General features: G+C 34.0%; 1 long non-coding RNA gene across 7 annotated transcripts in view; it reads left to right on the top strand.

The window, feature by feature from the left end:
- Positions 1–15741, top strand: part of LOC138708136 (uncharacterized) — an 80103-nt gene extending 64362 nt beyond the window's left edge. For all 7 annotated transcript variants that reach the window (XR_011334604.1, XR_011334601.1, XR_011334606.1 and 4 more), the window contains exon 10: positions 15267–15741. This is a non-coding gene — a long non-coding RNA (uncharacterized lncRNA). The remainder of the gene's footprint in view (positions 1–15266) is intronic.
- Positions 15742–17919: the final 2178 nt, after the last annotated feature.

Below are 17919 nucleotides of genomic sequence, written 5' to 3'. Positions count from 1 at the left end.
GTCGGCATAATAGCATAGCTTGGCTTTCAAACACGTGCTGGGGCCTGTTTCTCAAAAATACTAGTTCAGTAGTTCACCAGTTACTAGTTACCAGAGTATATTTCACCAGCTCTAGTAGATTCTGTTTCTCAAACTATTTCACCAGTCTAGTAACTTGTGACGATTTTTCACTAGTCACATGATCTCTTTCACTAGTCAGCTGATTGAGTCCATATGTTTATACCCATTGGTAGGTATTGTTATTTGAGGTTAGAAGGCTAAGTTGTTTGTGTTCTGGTTCTTACTTCTCTCTTCTCTTGAAATTCCATCAATTGAAAGCAAATTAACTATACTCAATATGATTAATGACTCAAAGGATATATCATTTGGTGCTTTTTCAAGCATAATAACAAAAAATGATAAAGTAAACGAATGGACAAAAAAAATTTGTAATATGTGAGGCTTTGGAACTGATACCTCAGAACAAAGATTATGCATACGTTAGGGACACTTATTGGCCCAACATTAAGAAAGTAACTTTGACGAGTACCAATTCAAGTTCACAGTATCATAATATGAACACATTATGTAGCTAGTGGGTCTCCTGGCGACATGAATGCCACTTATGACTTGAAAAATTCGCTATTTTTTTTTTTCAGTTTTACGTTTCATCTATTCGTAAATTAGTGTCATTTTGTATTTAATTTGTAGGCTAAAGTTGACAATATCAGAAGAACTGGCAGTGGAGGAGGAAAGCCAGCAAAAATTACTGCAGTTGATGAATTGGTATTAGATTATTAGGAAAAAAATTCTGCATGTGTTGCTGGTCTAGGGCAGAAAAACCAGATGGCATTGGAAAATAATCAACATCCCGATTTGTAGAGCAATTTGTATTTGAAGCTTTGCTGATAATGCATGACTTCTATTTGTTTGTCTTGTTATGGCAGGTCCCACAATATTTAACAACTCTCCAAGCTTTTCAGCACTTTATTTAAACCGTTCATTATATTTAAACAATGCTCCCGTAAAGGAATAATAATTGTTCCTTCTCGATATAGTTTTAGCTCTTCTCACAACAACTTCTTTACTACTTCAATCGGAATCACTATATTTAAAAAAATAACTACCGGTATAATATTTTATTTTGATTATATGAGAAAGGTTCTGGTAACTGATAATATAGAAATCACCAGTCTTTAGAGTCTTGTAGGAATATTCCTGTTGAATACTAATACAATCAACTAGATTAGCATTTTGAGAAACAGAATCTCTTAGGAAATGGTAAAATCGACCAATATTACTAGTCTGTGAACTGGTAACTACTACTTCACCCTTGTAGTTTCTAGAAACACAGACTTGTAAAACAAACTATTATTACTACTGTACAGACTAGTATTACTAGTCCGTGAGTTTTGAGAAACAGGCCCCTGGCTGTCTGTGGTGGTGGTATGAATTTAAGTATCTGTATGGTAGTGTATAATATTTAAGAATAATATGTACTGGCATGTATTTATAGTAATCAATCTATGCGAGTGGGATTACAGTACTGGTATAGGCTATAGTGTATTAGTGTGTTGTGAATCAAAATACAGTATATTACTGAACACACGCTTTTGTAAATAACAGCATTGTGGTATGTATTCATTTTTAACAAACATAAACAATGAACTCTGTTCAAGCAATTTTGAACAGTAAAGAACTGGGTAAACTGGCTTACCAAGAAAAATTGGAAATAAAAAGACTGAGTTTCATTATTATTATTATTATTATTATTATTATTATTATTATTATTATTATTATTATATGTTGTTTTGAATTTATATATGTTTTTTTTCCGATAGTGAAGCATTGGAATCATGACATTTCATATTAAAGTAAACGTACGATTTCAAATTCTCTTCGATTTTGGAACCACAAAATTGTGAACATACATAATATTTTATCACGAGCCGCCACTGTGTACTGGCATCGATATGTAAATGATATAATAGTCTTGTACAATGGAAACAAAAGACAAATAGAAATCCTACATCAACAACTCAACACAAAATACATCCCAAATTAAAGTATACAATAGAAACAGAACATAACCAAGCTATAAACTTCTTAGACATCACCATAACCAAAACAAATAAGACACGAATTCAAAATATACAGGAAACCCACTACAACCACAACACACATACACAATTCATCAAATCATCCCATACAACATAAACATGCAGCTTTCCGTACAATGACACATAGATTAATTAATATACCAATGAACAATGACAACTACACTGAAGAATTAAACACAATAAAATATATAGCACAAGACACATAATAGACACACTAATAAAAAAGGCAAAACAAAAACAGAACAAACCAACACAAACACCACGCGAGAATAAATACATAACATTAACATATCACAATACCAATACTCACAAAATTGCAACTTCATTCAGTAAACTAAAATACAAGATAGCATACAAAACAAATAACACAACACAGAAATATCTAAATAATCACATCAAACATTCAAATAAATATAATTCAACTGGTGTTCACAAACTAAAATACAATAGTTGTCCACATTTTTACATAGGACAGACAGGAAGATCCTTTCAAACAAGATATAATGAACATATTAAAGCTATAACCAAACCCTACATCACATCAAATTATGCAGAACATATTATCAACAATAATCATGACTTCAGTAATATAGAAACAGATATGGAAATTCTACACATCACACCAAAAAGTCCATAGTTAAACATCTTAGAACAATACGAAATATACAAACATACAATAACATACCCACAACATATGCTTAATACACAATTACAGTTCAATACCCACACATTATTCGATATCATGATACATAGCACACAAACAACCACCACCCACCATAGGAGCAACACACCCCCACCCCTACAACTGACGAATGCAAATGGCAGAATGCAAGATCAATAGGAAAAACAGTAGTTCATAGGACACTGAAGATGACGCAGCACCGGTCTCGAAATGGGCTGTCTGTCTAAGGTACAAAAACTTTTTTAAAAATGTTAACACTTTTAACATGTCGTTTAAAACTTTAAGTTTTTTAAACAAAGTGTTCACGTGAACCAGAATCAATGAAACCATTACCTTGGACATATGTCAATAAATTTGTGGCTCAAATGACCATCAACCAGGAAAAGTAATTTGTTGTTTTTGGATGTGTTGGCATATTCTTTGAAGAATTTCAGCCATAGTGTAAACAACTCCCTGTTCATTCATTCCGACTCATTCATTATTCCTAATGTTCCACATGAAGCTTTATTAAAAAGTTCTTGTTTTGACTTCTATGTGGCAAATATCAAAGAGGGTGGGGCAAAATTTCCAGGAGAGCTCATACAACACCACTGTAGCTTGTTGACCTTGCTCCACAAATTTTATAGCCCCTATTTGCTTCTCTCCTCGAGTTGCAAGGTTTTCTGTGGTTTTGAACGGCTGTGGATAGTGTCAATTCGTCACCATTCCAAATTCGTGTAGGATGGATGTTGTTTTCACATAAAACTACATATATTTATAAATTTGGGTAAAATGACATAGTGTGTCATTTGATCCTAATAGATGGCAGGTCCCGGGATCGATACCCGGCTCCAGAACAATTATTCCTTGAAATCATTCAAACCTGTTTTACAGGGAGCTACTACCTCAAAGCCAGATTTGCATAATATATTCGTTACTGGACGTACGTTAACAGAAAGCCACAATTTAAGTCACACACAATTTGTGTGCACTCAGAGTTGGGTTCTGGCATCTTGACAGCCCATTTCAGTTGTGTGGATGTAAAGGAAAGATTGTGACGGTGTCGTGTATAGTTCCTGGGGTAGCTTTGTCGGGAAAGCATTCGTGCACTAAGCGAAGTGTCCTGGGATCAAACCTAGCCCCAGAACAATTTTTCCTTGAAATTATTCAGTGTATACTGTCTTCGAATTTTTTTTTTTTCTTAGACAGAGCACTGTTGTTAGTTCATTCTTACAAGGTGGGGTTTTACAAATGTAATTTAAAATATTTTTGTCCAGCACATTTCTGATGTGATTATTTTTTTATGTCGAAAGCCTGACTGCTATTCAGCCATGTACATAAAGCATTATAACAGGCATGTCAATTGATGCCCACAGGAGCAAGCGCGCGCTTTAGAGCCCAGGAGAGCCTGAGCACTTTACAGCGGAAAGGAAAGAGACAGACAAAAGAGGTGGTATATGCCGCTTGGTCGAGCTATATTCAGGGATGGCCAGCACTGATTCAATAGATAAAGGGAAGAGAACTTATTAAAACTGTATCCATGTTAATTTTTAGATTTGCCTGAGAAGTATAAGTGCATTATAAGAATGTAAGTTTAATTTTAATGCTCATTTTTCACAAGTTTGATTTTTTTATTCAAAAGAAATATTTTCTCAACTTTTCGTATAGAAAAGTGAAATTTTCAGGTATAGGCCTATTTATTTAGTAGCACTACAGAATGTTTTCGTAAATCTAATATAGGCCTACCGTATAGGCTATACGTATTACTGAAGATAATGTATTGAAAATTTTGAAAATATTCGCATGGAAATTGTTTGTAAGGAAATGAATTAACAAAGCAACTACTGTTACATCATAAGCAAAAGATACGTGCCCATGTGTTGTAAAAATGTCAGCTCTATAGCTTCAGCAGATTTCGAGAAAATAATATAATATTCTGATGATAGGAAGTTGCTTACAAATATCACCTTGAAAGCATAATGCAATAAGAGTTTTGTTGTGTAATATTAGTTACACTTAAAACATATACAGTACCTAGGTAACTTTGCTTTGTACTGTAATATTGTTTTGATTAGTTTATTGATTACTTTTGTAAGGCTAAAGATACCATCAATATAAATTCCAACTTATCATGTCATACTCAATCTCTTTCTTTGGAATATCACTTTCTTTATGAATGATGTGTTTCATCCACTTAATACAGTATAATATTATACTACTATGGAATTTAAGTGAATATTCCTTCTTAACTCTCTATTATGTTATTAAGATTTAAAACACAAGTGCAATATTAAGAAATCAGTGTTAGTACTTTTGTTTTACAGACAATATAGATAATAACAAACAGAAAGAAGCCATATAAAAATAACGACATAAAATTTCACGTTCCGTTTGAAGTTTGTGCACCACTGTTTTCTTAATCCAACAGGTTGCTTATTCATATACACAACCCTTCCTCTTTTCATACTTAGCGCTTGCTGCCCGCGCACGACGTCAAGGTCAGAAAAATGCGCTTGCTTTGACATCACTGCATTATAATATTATTTAAACTCATACCTCTTTGAAGATATGGGGAGTGGTCAGAGTGTCTTTTGGCCGGTGCAGCACAGGAACTGTTGCGCTTATTATGGCTGTGGAGGTTTTTGCTCCATAATGTTCCTCTCATTTTTATGTACTTATAATATTAAATCAATCAATTTGAGGCATTTCAAAACCTAAGAGGTTTTTAGCCTCATTCACGATATATCGCCATTCGTCTCTGTTCTCTGCATCTTCTTGTCGACCTCCCACTGTAGAAAGATTATCATATATTTGGTCCTGCCAATGGAGACGAGGTCTACCAAGAGGTCTCGTACATCTTTGAGAATAGTCGAAAGCTTTTCGTAGAAGAGAGTCTTATAATATTAAAGTACCATAAAGCGGGGTGACTTTGAACGCCGAGGTGACTTTGAACAGTAATTTAGCGCCTTTCTAAATTTAATGCTGTACCCAATTGCGATAAAACTGTTTAAGTTGTCAAAAAACTAGTTCAGTTCTTTCGCAATAGGGTACAGCATTTAATTTAGAAAGACGCTAAATTACTGTTCAAAGTCACCTCGGCGTTCAAAGTCACCCCGCTTTACGGTATGCAAAAATTATAATTTATTGTGTAATGAAATCTGTGAAAGTTCTGCTAATTTTTAGGTACTATTCAGACCAGTGGCGATTTCTCTTAAGGAGCACAGGAGCAGTGCACCACCTCTTCAAATAACACATGTTTTTAAATTGATATCAATGAGCTGCAGTAGACTATGTGAGCGACATAATTCTTTATTATAATACGGTACTATGTAAAAATAACGCTGCAAGTGTACTGTTCTTGTTGACGCCTGGGACTTAGGTTTACCGCTCGACACTTGCGGCACACTGTTCCATTCGAGCATGCGCAGTAGTAGAGTTTCACTGGCAGGCTTTGGAGCATGGTAGGCAGCCAGTACAGTGTGCGTAAGAGGGGTTAGGAGCACTTTCAGATGTGTTCTGCAGTCGCTGTTGGCCCGTTCTATCATAAATATTGCAATGAATAGTGTGCAAAATCTTTTAAATAAGTAATTTTCTGTAAGAGCTTTACACGAAAAGATAAAAATAAGGAAGATGGGTAGACGTACACAGGAATTAAAATTATAAGTGACGAAGAACAGTAATAGAGAATTGACAAGAAAATTCAACATTCGAACTTACGAAAAATACAATATGTGGCTGCAATATAAAAGACGCTGTATTTTGTTTTCCTTGCCTATTGTTCGGCGGCGAACATTCATTGACAAAAACAAGTAGGCTACGTGTTATGAATTGTATTTATTTTTCTGTTTGAATTTAGGACTGTGCGTAGTAACTAAATAATTTTGATTATCGTTCTGTATGTATGATTGATTTGAAGCACATGAATGAAAGAAATAAAAACACGATTCTTCAGCTGCACACTCAACAATAATGTTAAATTAGCAGTGTTGGGTCAAACAAACATACAGACACAATTGGATTGTTGTACTTCACAATGATAAAGTTACCAAGAACAGATATGTACGTGCGGTTTTGTTGCCTTTAAGAGGTCACGATGGCGGAAACTCATCTTTAAACGCTAGTATTTTTCTGGCCTCATCAATTTTACGAGTAGTTCTGAATTAGACGCACTCTTAAGGAACATTTGGAAAGAGCAACAGTGTTTAAGAGCACATCAAACACTATACAGAACGAAGTCCTTCAAGCCATTTTGATGTATGCCATGATGAGATTTCAAAGAAATAAAGAAAGCTGCTGACTTTTAGCAGTTAAGGCTGAGGAGACGACACACGTATCGAATGCTTGTGAACGTGTGAACTGTGTCATAAAACGCAATATAGCGAAAACAATATTATTTACGGTATGCTGCAATAGAAATTGAACACTTTACTTTGCTATTACTGGACCACACAGGAAACTGACTAACTGCAATTTCTTGACTAACAAAATTATGTAAATCTATCTGTTTATAACATATATTAGTAGTTATGTCGTGGTTAGTACCTGTAATAATAATAATAATAATAATAATAATAATAATAATAATAATAATAATAATATTAATAATAATAATAATAATATGATAATCATAATCATAATAAATATTTGTGCACCACCAGGATTATTTATCACCACACGCCACTGATTCAGACATTGATGACTAAATCAGATGGAACTGTTAGCCCTCCTCTGCTAATATCATGAAAGTACCCATCACTCATTTTCCCCGACCACCATTTGTACACACTGTTCACATGCCAGTTTTGTACACAATTTTAAAGCGGCTACCAAGAAGGACTGACATCAATTTCATTATAAGATTTAACAATATTTTTTAAGATTATTCAGAAAGCTTATAAACTAAGAGGTAGTCGTTAATTGCAGCATGATAATCGCCATATGCAATGAAGTTTCCATAATTTAAACTCTTGAATGACCAGGTTGGTTGCACACAAACTCGACTTATATGTAATTATTAAATCTCAAATGTAAATTACCATAGGAAATCTTTAGTTAATAAGTGATATTGAGATGTAACTAAAATACCTCATTAGACGATTCCAGGTAGAGTTTGTTTTGATGTAGACGAAATTTGCCCTGTGAAAATTCAACAATTCTTCTTCATCACCTGATTGCCAAGGAACTGCCTTCCTTTTTAGTCATCATCATCATCATCATCATCTTCTTCTTCACGGTATAGGCCTGATGGCCTGTTCCGGCTCAATACTCCATCGCTTTCTTGGTCTGCCAGGGTCCCGCCTTCCTCGTGGTTTATATTTCCATGCCAACTTCGGAAACCTTCCGCCTACGTGACATTGAACCATGGCTCCTCAGATGGAGAATTAAATTAAATATATCAAAAACACAAGCCATATTATTTAGCAGGAGAAATAAATTCAATAGACCGGGCATAAATCACACAAAATTAGCCATAAATGGATCACAAATCGAGTGGAAAACTTCAGTAAAATATCTCGGAGTAACACTGGACAGACGGCTCACTTTCTCCGAACACGTACTACAAAAACTCAGACTTGCCAATGCTAGAATGGTGGAGCTTTATCCAATATTAAATAAAAGCAGACATCTAAACATACACACAGCATTAACTTTGTATAAAACATTAATTAGGTCAGTAATACTATATGCTTGTCCTGCTTGGGGACATGCACCTGTTACAGTCCGTAAAAAATTACAAGTTTTCCAAAACAAAATTTTAAGATTCATCACAGGACTTCCTAGAGTAACTCCTGTTAGATTGATTCATGAAGAACTAGAAATTCCGACAATTCAAGAATTTATTTCAAATCAAGCCTTCTGCACGTACACCAAGTCGTACAGCAGCACAAACCCACTAATTTCTTCACTAGGAAATTACAACCCTGCAGTAGACAAACAGAAAAGACCTAAGAGCGTACTCCACCCTCTAGCTTGGAACGACAACGTACAAGACGAATACCAACTTGAACACTAAATAACCACTTGACTCTACACACAGACAAGGCTATTAATGCACTAATAATGTTATTTCTCTGTTTCAGGGTCATCACGTTATTGGCAGCATAGATGCATTGTTCTAATTGTTAACACTTTTTATGGACCTTTAATGTATGTGTATTTTGAATAATGATTAAATCAAAACCTCCAACCCGAACATATTCCGACCACACTATAGCCAATTGGCTTGTCGTCAGCACGACATCTCATCCTGCTCTAGGTTTTTCCGTGGTTTCCCTTGAGCAATAAGACAAATGTCGGGATGAGCCCTAAAAGAAATGGGCCACGGACCACTTCCCTTCCCCCACTCTTTCTCTTCTACTATCACAAAGAACTTGCTAATTTCTTAGATACCAACCCTGAATTATGATAATAGGGGAACATAAATATATTGTAAGTTCACAGGGCTAACGGCTTCGAAGCTGGGTACCTGGTTCTAATGAAGTGCACTGGTAGCAATCTAAAACATGGGGGCATGAGATAGTTACTCTGCCTGCCATTAAAAATTCACTTCACTAAATCCCCAAGGTACAAAAAAAAAAAAAAAAAAAAAAAAAAAAAAGGAAACCTTCCGTAATCCATTCTCTGTAAATGGTCGATCCATCTTTTCTTATAATCACAGACTTGCTGAATTATGGATTTAATTTCTAATTCCTTCCATATGCTTTCATTTGTTATATGCTCTAGTCTTGTACAGCCCTTGACTGCTCTTAGAAATTTCATTTCTGATGACCGTATATTATTAATTTTTTCCTGTTTTAGGACCCAATTCTCACTACCATATAAGAGGGATGGAACTGCTATAGCCTTATAGAATTTTAATTATGTTTCTTTTCTTGTTTTATTTCCTGAAACTATTCTGATTGTACCACACACATATCGGTACTTGGAAAGTTTTATTTGTACTTCTCTGTCATAGCTATAGGATATATCATTTCCCAAATAATTAAAGTGTGACACTTGTTTAAGAATAATGTCATCTACTACAATTTTTTATATTACAGGGTCCTTCCCTTTGAATGCCATTATTTCGGTTTTAGATTATGATATCTCAAAATTATAAGCTTTTGCTACTGTATTTAGCTTATATACACCATACTCAGGGCTGGGCAAAATACTGACATCCAAGTATTTCAAATACAGATACAAAATACTTCAAAAAATTGTATTTGAAATACAAATACAAAATACTTTTAAAAAATTAAGCAAAATCTATATATATAATTTGAACTGGTAATGGAAATTACGGGAAAACGGCTGGATGGATTCTATAAATGACCCCTCATTTTGAAGCTTGGAACTCAAAGTTTTTCGGAAAAATAGTAGTTTTCAGTGAAATGTCAATTTTTAAACATAATTTTCCTGTTTTCCAAAATCCATATGTCGTCAGTTTTGAGAACTAGCTAATAGCATTCACGGCCGACTTGATATTCCCTTCGCTTTTTTTGTAAAGGAGAAGCGAAGCGAGCATCAAGTCGGCCGTGTTGCATTTCAGAATAAAACAAAACACACACTACAGCAAACAATATTACACGAAGGCCATGATCTGCAAGAATGCTGACATATTTACAGCTCAAATTAAATTGGTTATTAAAAACTTAACTTACTAAAAATAATTTACAGGTTCGATTCTGTGGTATGTAATTTTCTGGGTACAGCTGTGTATTGGATATTAAAAACTACGAAACGTGAGTTGGTTTGATGACATTATTACCATTAGAAATGAAATATTATTGTAGTTAATGCCATGATGTGACTATTTTTCATTAATTATACATATTAATGCTATATTGATGATATGAAAATGAAACGTTTTGGGGTTATATAAGTAGATGTAGAGAATAATTTAAATTAGATTTTGATTGCTATATTTTACTGAGTGGCGCCTATATAGTATATATAGTATATGTTACTGAAAGCTGTAAAACTTACGTAAGATAATAATATTATTAAAACTCAAATATTTTTATAATTATTAATCAAGTGGGGTTAGGTCTTTTTCATATATTTAATGGCGGTGTGGTGTAGATATTTATATGCGTGGTTCTCTTCAGTATTGGCTCGAGAGAGTGTATCTTTCATTGATATGGAAGCAAATAACTTTCCGAATGACTGGTATTCTTCATTGAATATAAATCTGAAAAATGTTTATTTGAACATCTAATGAACTTAGTTTGCAGCATTTGCTGCACAAGCCACTAGTACATTTGTATTTCAAATACTCAAAATACATTTGTATTTCAAATACTCGATACAATATGTACGTTCTAAAGAAATAAGAATATTGCTGAAACTCTAAAATATTATATTAACATTAAAAGTATTTTTATCTCGAAGTTTTATATAAACACTGTAACTGAACATTCTTCGTTTCCCAGTCAGCAATGAAATTATGCTACATCTGAATAATTACTGCCCCCTTTCAAAAAACCCAGTTTCTCAAGAAGTTTATCAGACAAGGATCTCCTTGCTGGTGAATGAATAAATCCTGCAAAACAGAACAGTCTTTCTACAGGCGCAGAGGAACACAAACTTGTATTATACTTTATAAAGCTTGTTTCACTGTTGGGTAATTCTCTAGAGTGCACAGATTTGTCCCTTTGCCATTGAAGAATTGTATGAGCTCATACTCCACAGTAGAAAAGTTCTTTTCTGTTTGCTTTTCTAAGTCTGTTATACTTCAGTTCAGTTCACAAAGTGCAGTCGTAGAGAACGGTTGTGTAGTAAGCAGCATATACAAGTAGGTTAGCGTGTGAAGAAGGTATGGGCGACGACCTAAATTCTTACAGGGCGCGAATCGGGTGCTTCAATGCAAGGCAGTGTTGCAGATGTTCAAAAGGTGAAAATGCAATAGTGTCTGATAGCATCAACATATTTGTGGCCGCAGCTGTTTTATCAGTTCTACTGATTATTGGAAATGTGGAGTTAAACCCTGGTCCTGGAGATACAGAAGGAAGAGTCTACAGTGATGAAGTGTTTCAAAGAGAATGGATAAACTATATGAAAGAAACGAGAGAAGACAGACTAAAGGCAAGTTTTCTACTAAACAAAGTAGCAAGTGATATAGATACATTAGTAAACAGATACACTGAAGTGGAAAAGAAGTTAAAGGAGGTTATCCAAGAGCAGGTGGTGTTAAAATCGATAGTTAAAAAATGGGAAAATGACAGTAGAATTAATAACATTGTAATTTATGGTGTTGAAGAGCGCAATCATGAAAAAGGAATTGATACTGGTTTCGTAGTGTTAGAATTATTAACTAAGTATTTCAGTCTAAACTTGGACATAAGTGCGATTAATAACGCGTATAGAGTCGGTAACGGAAAAAAAAGACCAATTATTGTGAAATTGAACAGTTACTTTATCAAAGAGCACATCATTGCCAATACGCGTCAACTCAAAGGCACAAATATATTCATAGAAAATGACTTTGCAAAAGAAATTAGAGAGAAAAGAAAGAAACTAATTCCAATATTAAAAGAAGCTCGAGGTAAAGGATTGAGGGCAACTTTAGTAAAAGATAAAATGAAGATAAACGGAAACATAGTTAACGTAGAGGCCTTAAATAATCAAAACATTGAGGATTTATTAAGTTGCTGCAACAACAGAAATAACGAAATAGAGACTTGTGGAAATAGAGCATCATCGACACCACACGTAAACAGAAGTGCATCACGAAACAGGAAGTCTAGAAGCGTAGAGAGGACTGATAAGAAAAGTAACTCACCAAGCGGGCAGAAGGAATCAGAAATAACAAATAGAAGAATTGATGAGCTTACGGCAGTGAATGATATTAGAGCATACCTAAATAAACTAGACAGCACTGTTTTCACAGATCCCTTTAGAAGAAAGAAGAGTGAAGAAGGAAAACCTTGTATGGAAGAAGAAGCTGGAACCAGTGAAGATGCTGTTTGGGGAGCTGGGGCACAGACTGAGAGAACGACCAGTGAGGGTAGTCCGAGGCGCGCAAGTGAAAATACATCAAGAAGAAGCGATTGTGGATCAACCGGCAAAGTCAGCGCAAGTGAAGACCAATTAATAAGAAGGCCACATGCTGTTGGTAGTCCGGGGTGCGCGAGAGGAAGTGCTACAATTTGGAGGAGCTGTGCGATACCGACCGATGAAGTAGAAGCAGGTGACGAACAGTTAATAAGAGGTAAATGACAAATAGAAACTCTAACAGAAATAAAGTAGATTCAATCAAAACTATAGATACTGAACGAAACTACCTACTAAGAGATAGGCATCAGCAAAGATTAAATTTTCCTAAAATCAGAAAAACTTATTATTAATTAAATAAGGTAAGAAGACAGGTTTTGAAAATAAGATAGAATTACGTCAAGGTTTTTTTTTTTTTTAAATAATAATAATAATAAAAATTGAAAATAGAGAACTAAGGTAGTTATTAAGGTATTCCGATAGTTATATTAATTAGTAAAAGTTCAGAAGAAAATTTGACTTTATAAATTGGTTAACTAATATATTTTAATTTCAATAAGAATGCAATTATAATAAATTTATTAGATCATAATAGAAATCATAATAGAAATGAATCGATAATGAGTACATGCGACATAATGATGAAACTAAATTGAGGTTGATTATGTAAGCAATTTGTCCAGCTTGTTTTTAAGCAGGCATGCGGTAGTCTTCGTAGAAGTTACGCAAACGTTTCTGCTGACATGAAAATATTGTAAGAAAGAAAGATTAACCTACATATGGAATGTACCGATTCAGCTATTTCAGGTTCATGACTTACAGTATGTCGACATCTGATCATCTAATTGGAATAATAAATTATTATGTAAAATAAGACCTAAATATTACAATTAGATTTTTGAAAAGGAGCAAATAATTAAGGTTTAAAGTCTTAAGGGTTATCACGATTGGTTTAAACATGCACTAAAACAAGACGTAAGTGCAAGTTTGAACCAATAAATTATTGAGATTTGCGACAGATTAATTAATTTAGGAAATTGTATATTTATTATGTAGAACTACATTTGTATATAGATCTTTTGTTAAATTATTAAGTTTTGTACTTTTGTGAACAATATCAATAAAGCTATCTATCTATCTATCTATATACTTCAGTTGAAAACACAAAAATTGTTTTCATTGTCTGAACTGACCAAAGGTGTAGCAGAGAACTGCTCAGCTGATTTCACGCACATATTCTGTATCCTCTTATCATTTGGTGAGGCAGTGTCAGGTAGCCATCTCATCTTCAATGATGGGTGGAGCAAGCTGCCAAAATCGCGCAATTTGCTTCTGGGATCAGATCAAACATCGCTTTAAATCTTGATGAAAGTGAACTTATTAGGATTGGAGTTACTTGGAATACATGGCGTAGATTGCTAAATAACAGAATATTTAATCTGTTTTTGAGGGAAATTAATGTGGACAAAAGTTGACCGTAATAGCAGGTCTTCTCATTTTGCATTAAATCAAGGGCTACGGCAATGGGTTTCAGAACTGCACAATATTCTTCAAGGTAATGAAACATCTTTGAAGGTTGGAAATCCCATTTTTTCACATATACTGTATATATCATCATGTTTGAATTGCAATATTTGAGAGATTGAGTCATAAAGAGAATTGCATTGAGTTGAGCAAGGAAACTTTAATGAATATTTCAAGACATCTGATATAATTTCTGAGGATTTGAGTCTCCTAGACGCATTCCATAATGCTGAACATTTAGCAAGTGTTGGGTGATGGATCCTTGATGCTGTTGGAGATTTCTTTATGGCATTAAGGAAATCAGTTGTGGCAAGAAAACTAAGTGTATGGCTAGCATATCTGAAATGGCAGGCAAATAATACAAAAGTTCTTTCTTAAAATCCAAATCCAAAACTTGAAGGACAAGAAGAAAAAAGTATTTTAAGTATTTGAAATACAAAATACATCAATTTTATGTATTTAAATACAAAATACTTTCGAAAATTCTTACAAATTACAAAATACAAATGTATTTCAAATACTGCCCAGCCCTGACCATACTGCAGTTCTTCCTCAGACATTGCGATAAGAGCCTGGTCATCTGCGAACAGTAACGTATATATATATATATATATATATATATATATATATATAATATAAATTCCTTTGACTCTTTGTGTTATCTGTTTATTCCACTCGTTTAGCATATCGTCCAAACATAAATTAAATAAAGTTGTTGACAGACTACAACCTTGCCGAACTCCTTGGTTCGTTGTCTCAAATTTGTTTCCTATTTTATAGCCCATATCAACGCAAATGCGAGTGTTATCATATAAGCTTTTAATAGCATTAATTATATATTGAGGAATTCCTTTTCCCAACATGATATTCCATAACTCTGATCTATTTACACAGTTACGGTTTTAGTATCGTAGTTATATAGAATATGTGATTCATATGAAACCAACCACTAAAGTTATAACCCCTTACGAGAAAAGACTGACTTAAAAAATTGTCTTTTTCTACAGTTTCTGTGGAGAGGAATGATCAGGGTACTTCAAAGTCATCAAGAAAGCCAATGAAGCCTCAACAAACTAGGATGAGTGATCGTATTGAAGAACAGATAAGGCTTTGCAATGAGATGAAGTCGAGAGCAAGGAAAACCTCAGCGTCGCGATATGATCCATCACAGGAAGAGCCTGAGTGGCCGAGAGACGCAGCTTTTCAGAACATTTGAAAGCCTTGGCATTCTCCTTACTGATAGAAATTCTTGTTTATCCTAATAAGAAATGTAGTCGAATAACTGTAATGAAAAGTAACGATTTTTTTAAAGTAATTCTGTGTACATTTTTGTGAATGTTTATTTCATATCGCTTGTATCTGTGGAAAGTTTTGTTTGGAACACAAATTGTGATAGTCATAATGAATGTACTTATATTACTTTCATTGATATAATGCACATTATATGTATACATATTAAAACTCTTGTTATTATTATTATTATTATTATTATTATTATTATTATTATTGTTAGTAAAATTTATAAAACAGTTATATTACCGGTTGTTCTTTAAGGTTGTGAAACTTGGACTCTCACTTTTTGAGAGGAACATAGGTTAAGGGTGTTTGAGAATAAGGTGCTTAGGAAAATATTTGGGGCTAAGAGGGATGAAGTTACAGGAGAATGGAGAAAGTTACACAACGCAGAACTGTACGCATTATATTCCTCACCTGACATAATTAGGAACATTAAATCTAGACGTTTGAGATGGGCAGGGCATGTAGCACGTATGGACGAATGCAGAAATTGTTATAGATTGTTAGTTGGGAGGCCGAAGGGAAAAAGACCTTTGGGGAGGCTGAGACGTTGATGCGAGGATAATATTAAAATAGATTTGAGGGAGGTGGGATATGATGATAGAGACTGGATTAATCTTGCTCAGGATAGGGACCGATGGCGGGCTTATGTGAGGATGGCAATGAACCTCTGGGTTCCTTAAAAGCCAGTAAGTTAGTTGTTAGTAAAACAATTAAGTAAACGCTTAATTTACCATCAACACCAGTACCGGCGTCATTATCATAATCATAATTGGGAACCGAATTTTTAGGTTTTAAAGAAGTCCATTTTAGGTTATTGGAATAGGTGAAATAGGTTTTTTTAGGTTTTTTGCCCAAACTCTGAAAGGAGTCACAAAAATTGTCTGATTGTTAAAAATGTATGATTATAGTCAGTTTTAAATAACGTAACTTTTCCCTTGATGGTAAAGCTGGAATCATTTCCAATCCACTGTCGTAATAAATGTGATTTCACTTGTTTTGGCATAACTTATCAAAACACAAAATATAAAAATTCAATGTTAGCACCAGACGCACCAGAATAAGACAGACTGCACAGAGACCTAGAAAAGTTCACAGCTTGTACACGCAAGATTACATCTTCTGTGTGGGAACATGCCCAAAAACTTCATGAATTTCAATTATACTACTTTTTTGCGGTTCATTTACCTCAAGAGAAAGTTCAGTCACTTCATACCCTTCTACTGGCATGTCGTATCTGTGACCAGTGGAAATTTCAAAATACCTACAGTCCCAATCTGTGCCCTTGAGAGGGTAAAGCCCCTGAAGGATGGCCTGTTATACCAAGAATGATGAAATTTCCTGTTAACCATTTTATCCAAAACAACAAAAGACTGGAGGGGTTAAGACCACAGATTCGGTCGCTTTCTCCAGTTCAGAAGAGAATGAAAAGTATAAAATGTATTGAAATTTCTGAATATATTTATATAAAATACAGTAAATACATATTAATTATGATTTAGGTATTTTTTAGTTCTTAAGGTTTTTAGGTTCAACAAAATTTACATATATGACTTCATGACTAAGGAGCGGATTCCTATGTAATTAATAGGGAAAGGGATTTGGAGTATTATAAAGAATGGTGACACGTAGTATAGATATTCGTAGATCAGTGACTGTCAAGCGAGCTGCGTCACAGAGCATGGACGAGTACAGTTCACTTCATACAAACTTACATGCAACGTGCTGTAAACATATTTCAGAATAAGCATATGGAATAGTTTAATGACATATAGTGGCCTACATACATAATCTGCATTTCACTTTGAACTACATGCGTTTTTCTTGGCTACGCACAAGACATCAATAAACAACATTACAAATATACATAATTAAATATCAATCTTTGCGTTCTCGCGTGTCAGGGGAAATATTGATGGCTGATAGTTGTCTTCTGTATGGAACTCGACTCTGAATACGTGTGTTTTTCTGTCAGGAGCGTGCTAAATTAAAAACTTTGTTTACAATATCATGAAATATGATAATATGTACACAACGTACACTACAGTATTTAGAATGAATATATATATATATATATATATATATATATATATATATATATATATATATATATATATATATATAATATTACAATATTTACAACATAGCGTAATAGAGTATCATTAAATGTTGATTCCTGCTGTGCCTTGTTACAATAACTTGTAAATATCATTTTCAAATTTTCTAAACACAACTTTGCTCTTTTGCAAGGAAGGAAATTTTTTAACATGGAAAAACTCCGCTCTACATCTGCAGAGACAATTGGAGAGAACTTGAAACAAAATACGTCAATTAAATTCACATGTTGAATGACGTCATTGGAAC

The sequence above is a fragment of the Periplaneta americana genome, chromosome 10 (assembly GCF_040183065.1).
Source record: "Periplaneta americana isolate PAMFEO1 chromosome 10, P.americana_PAMFEO1_priV1, whole genome shotgun sequence".
NCBI lineage: Eukaryota > Metazoa > Arthropoda > Insecta > Blattodea > Blattidae > Periplaneta > Periplaneta americana.
Note: the sequence above shows the minus strand (reverse complement) of the source record. Positions and strands in the feature narration are given on the sequence as shown.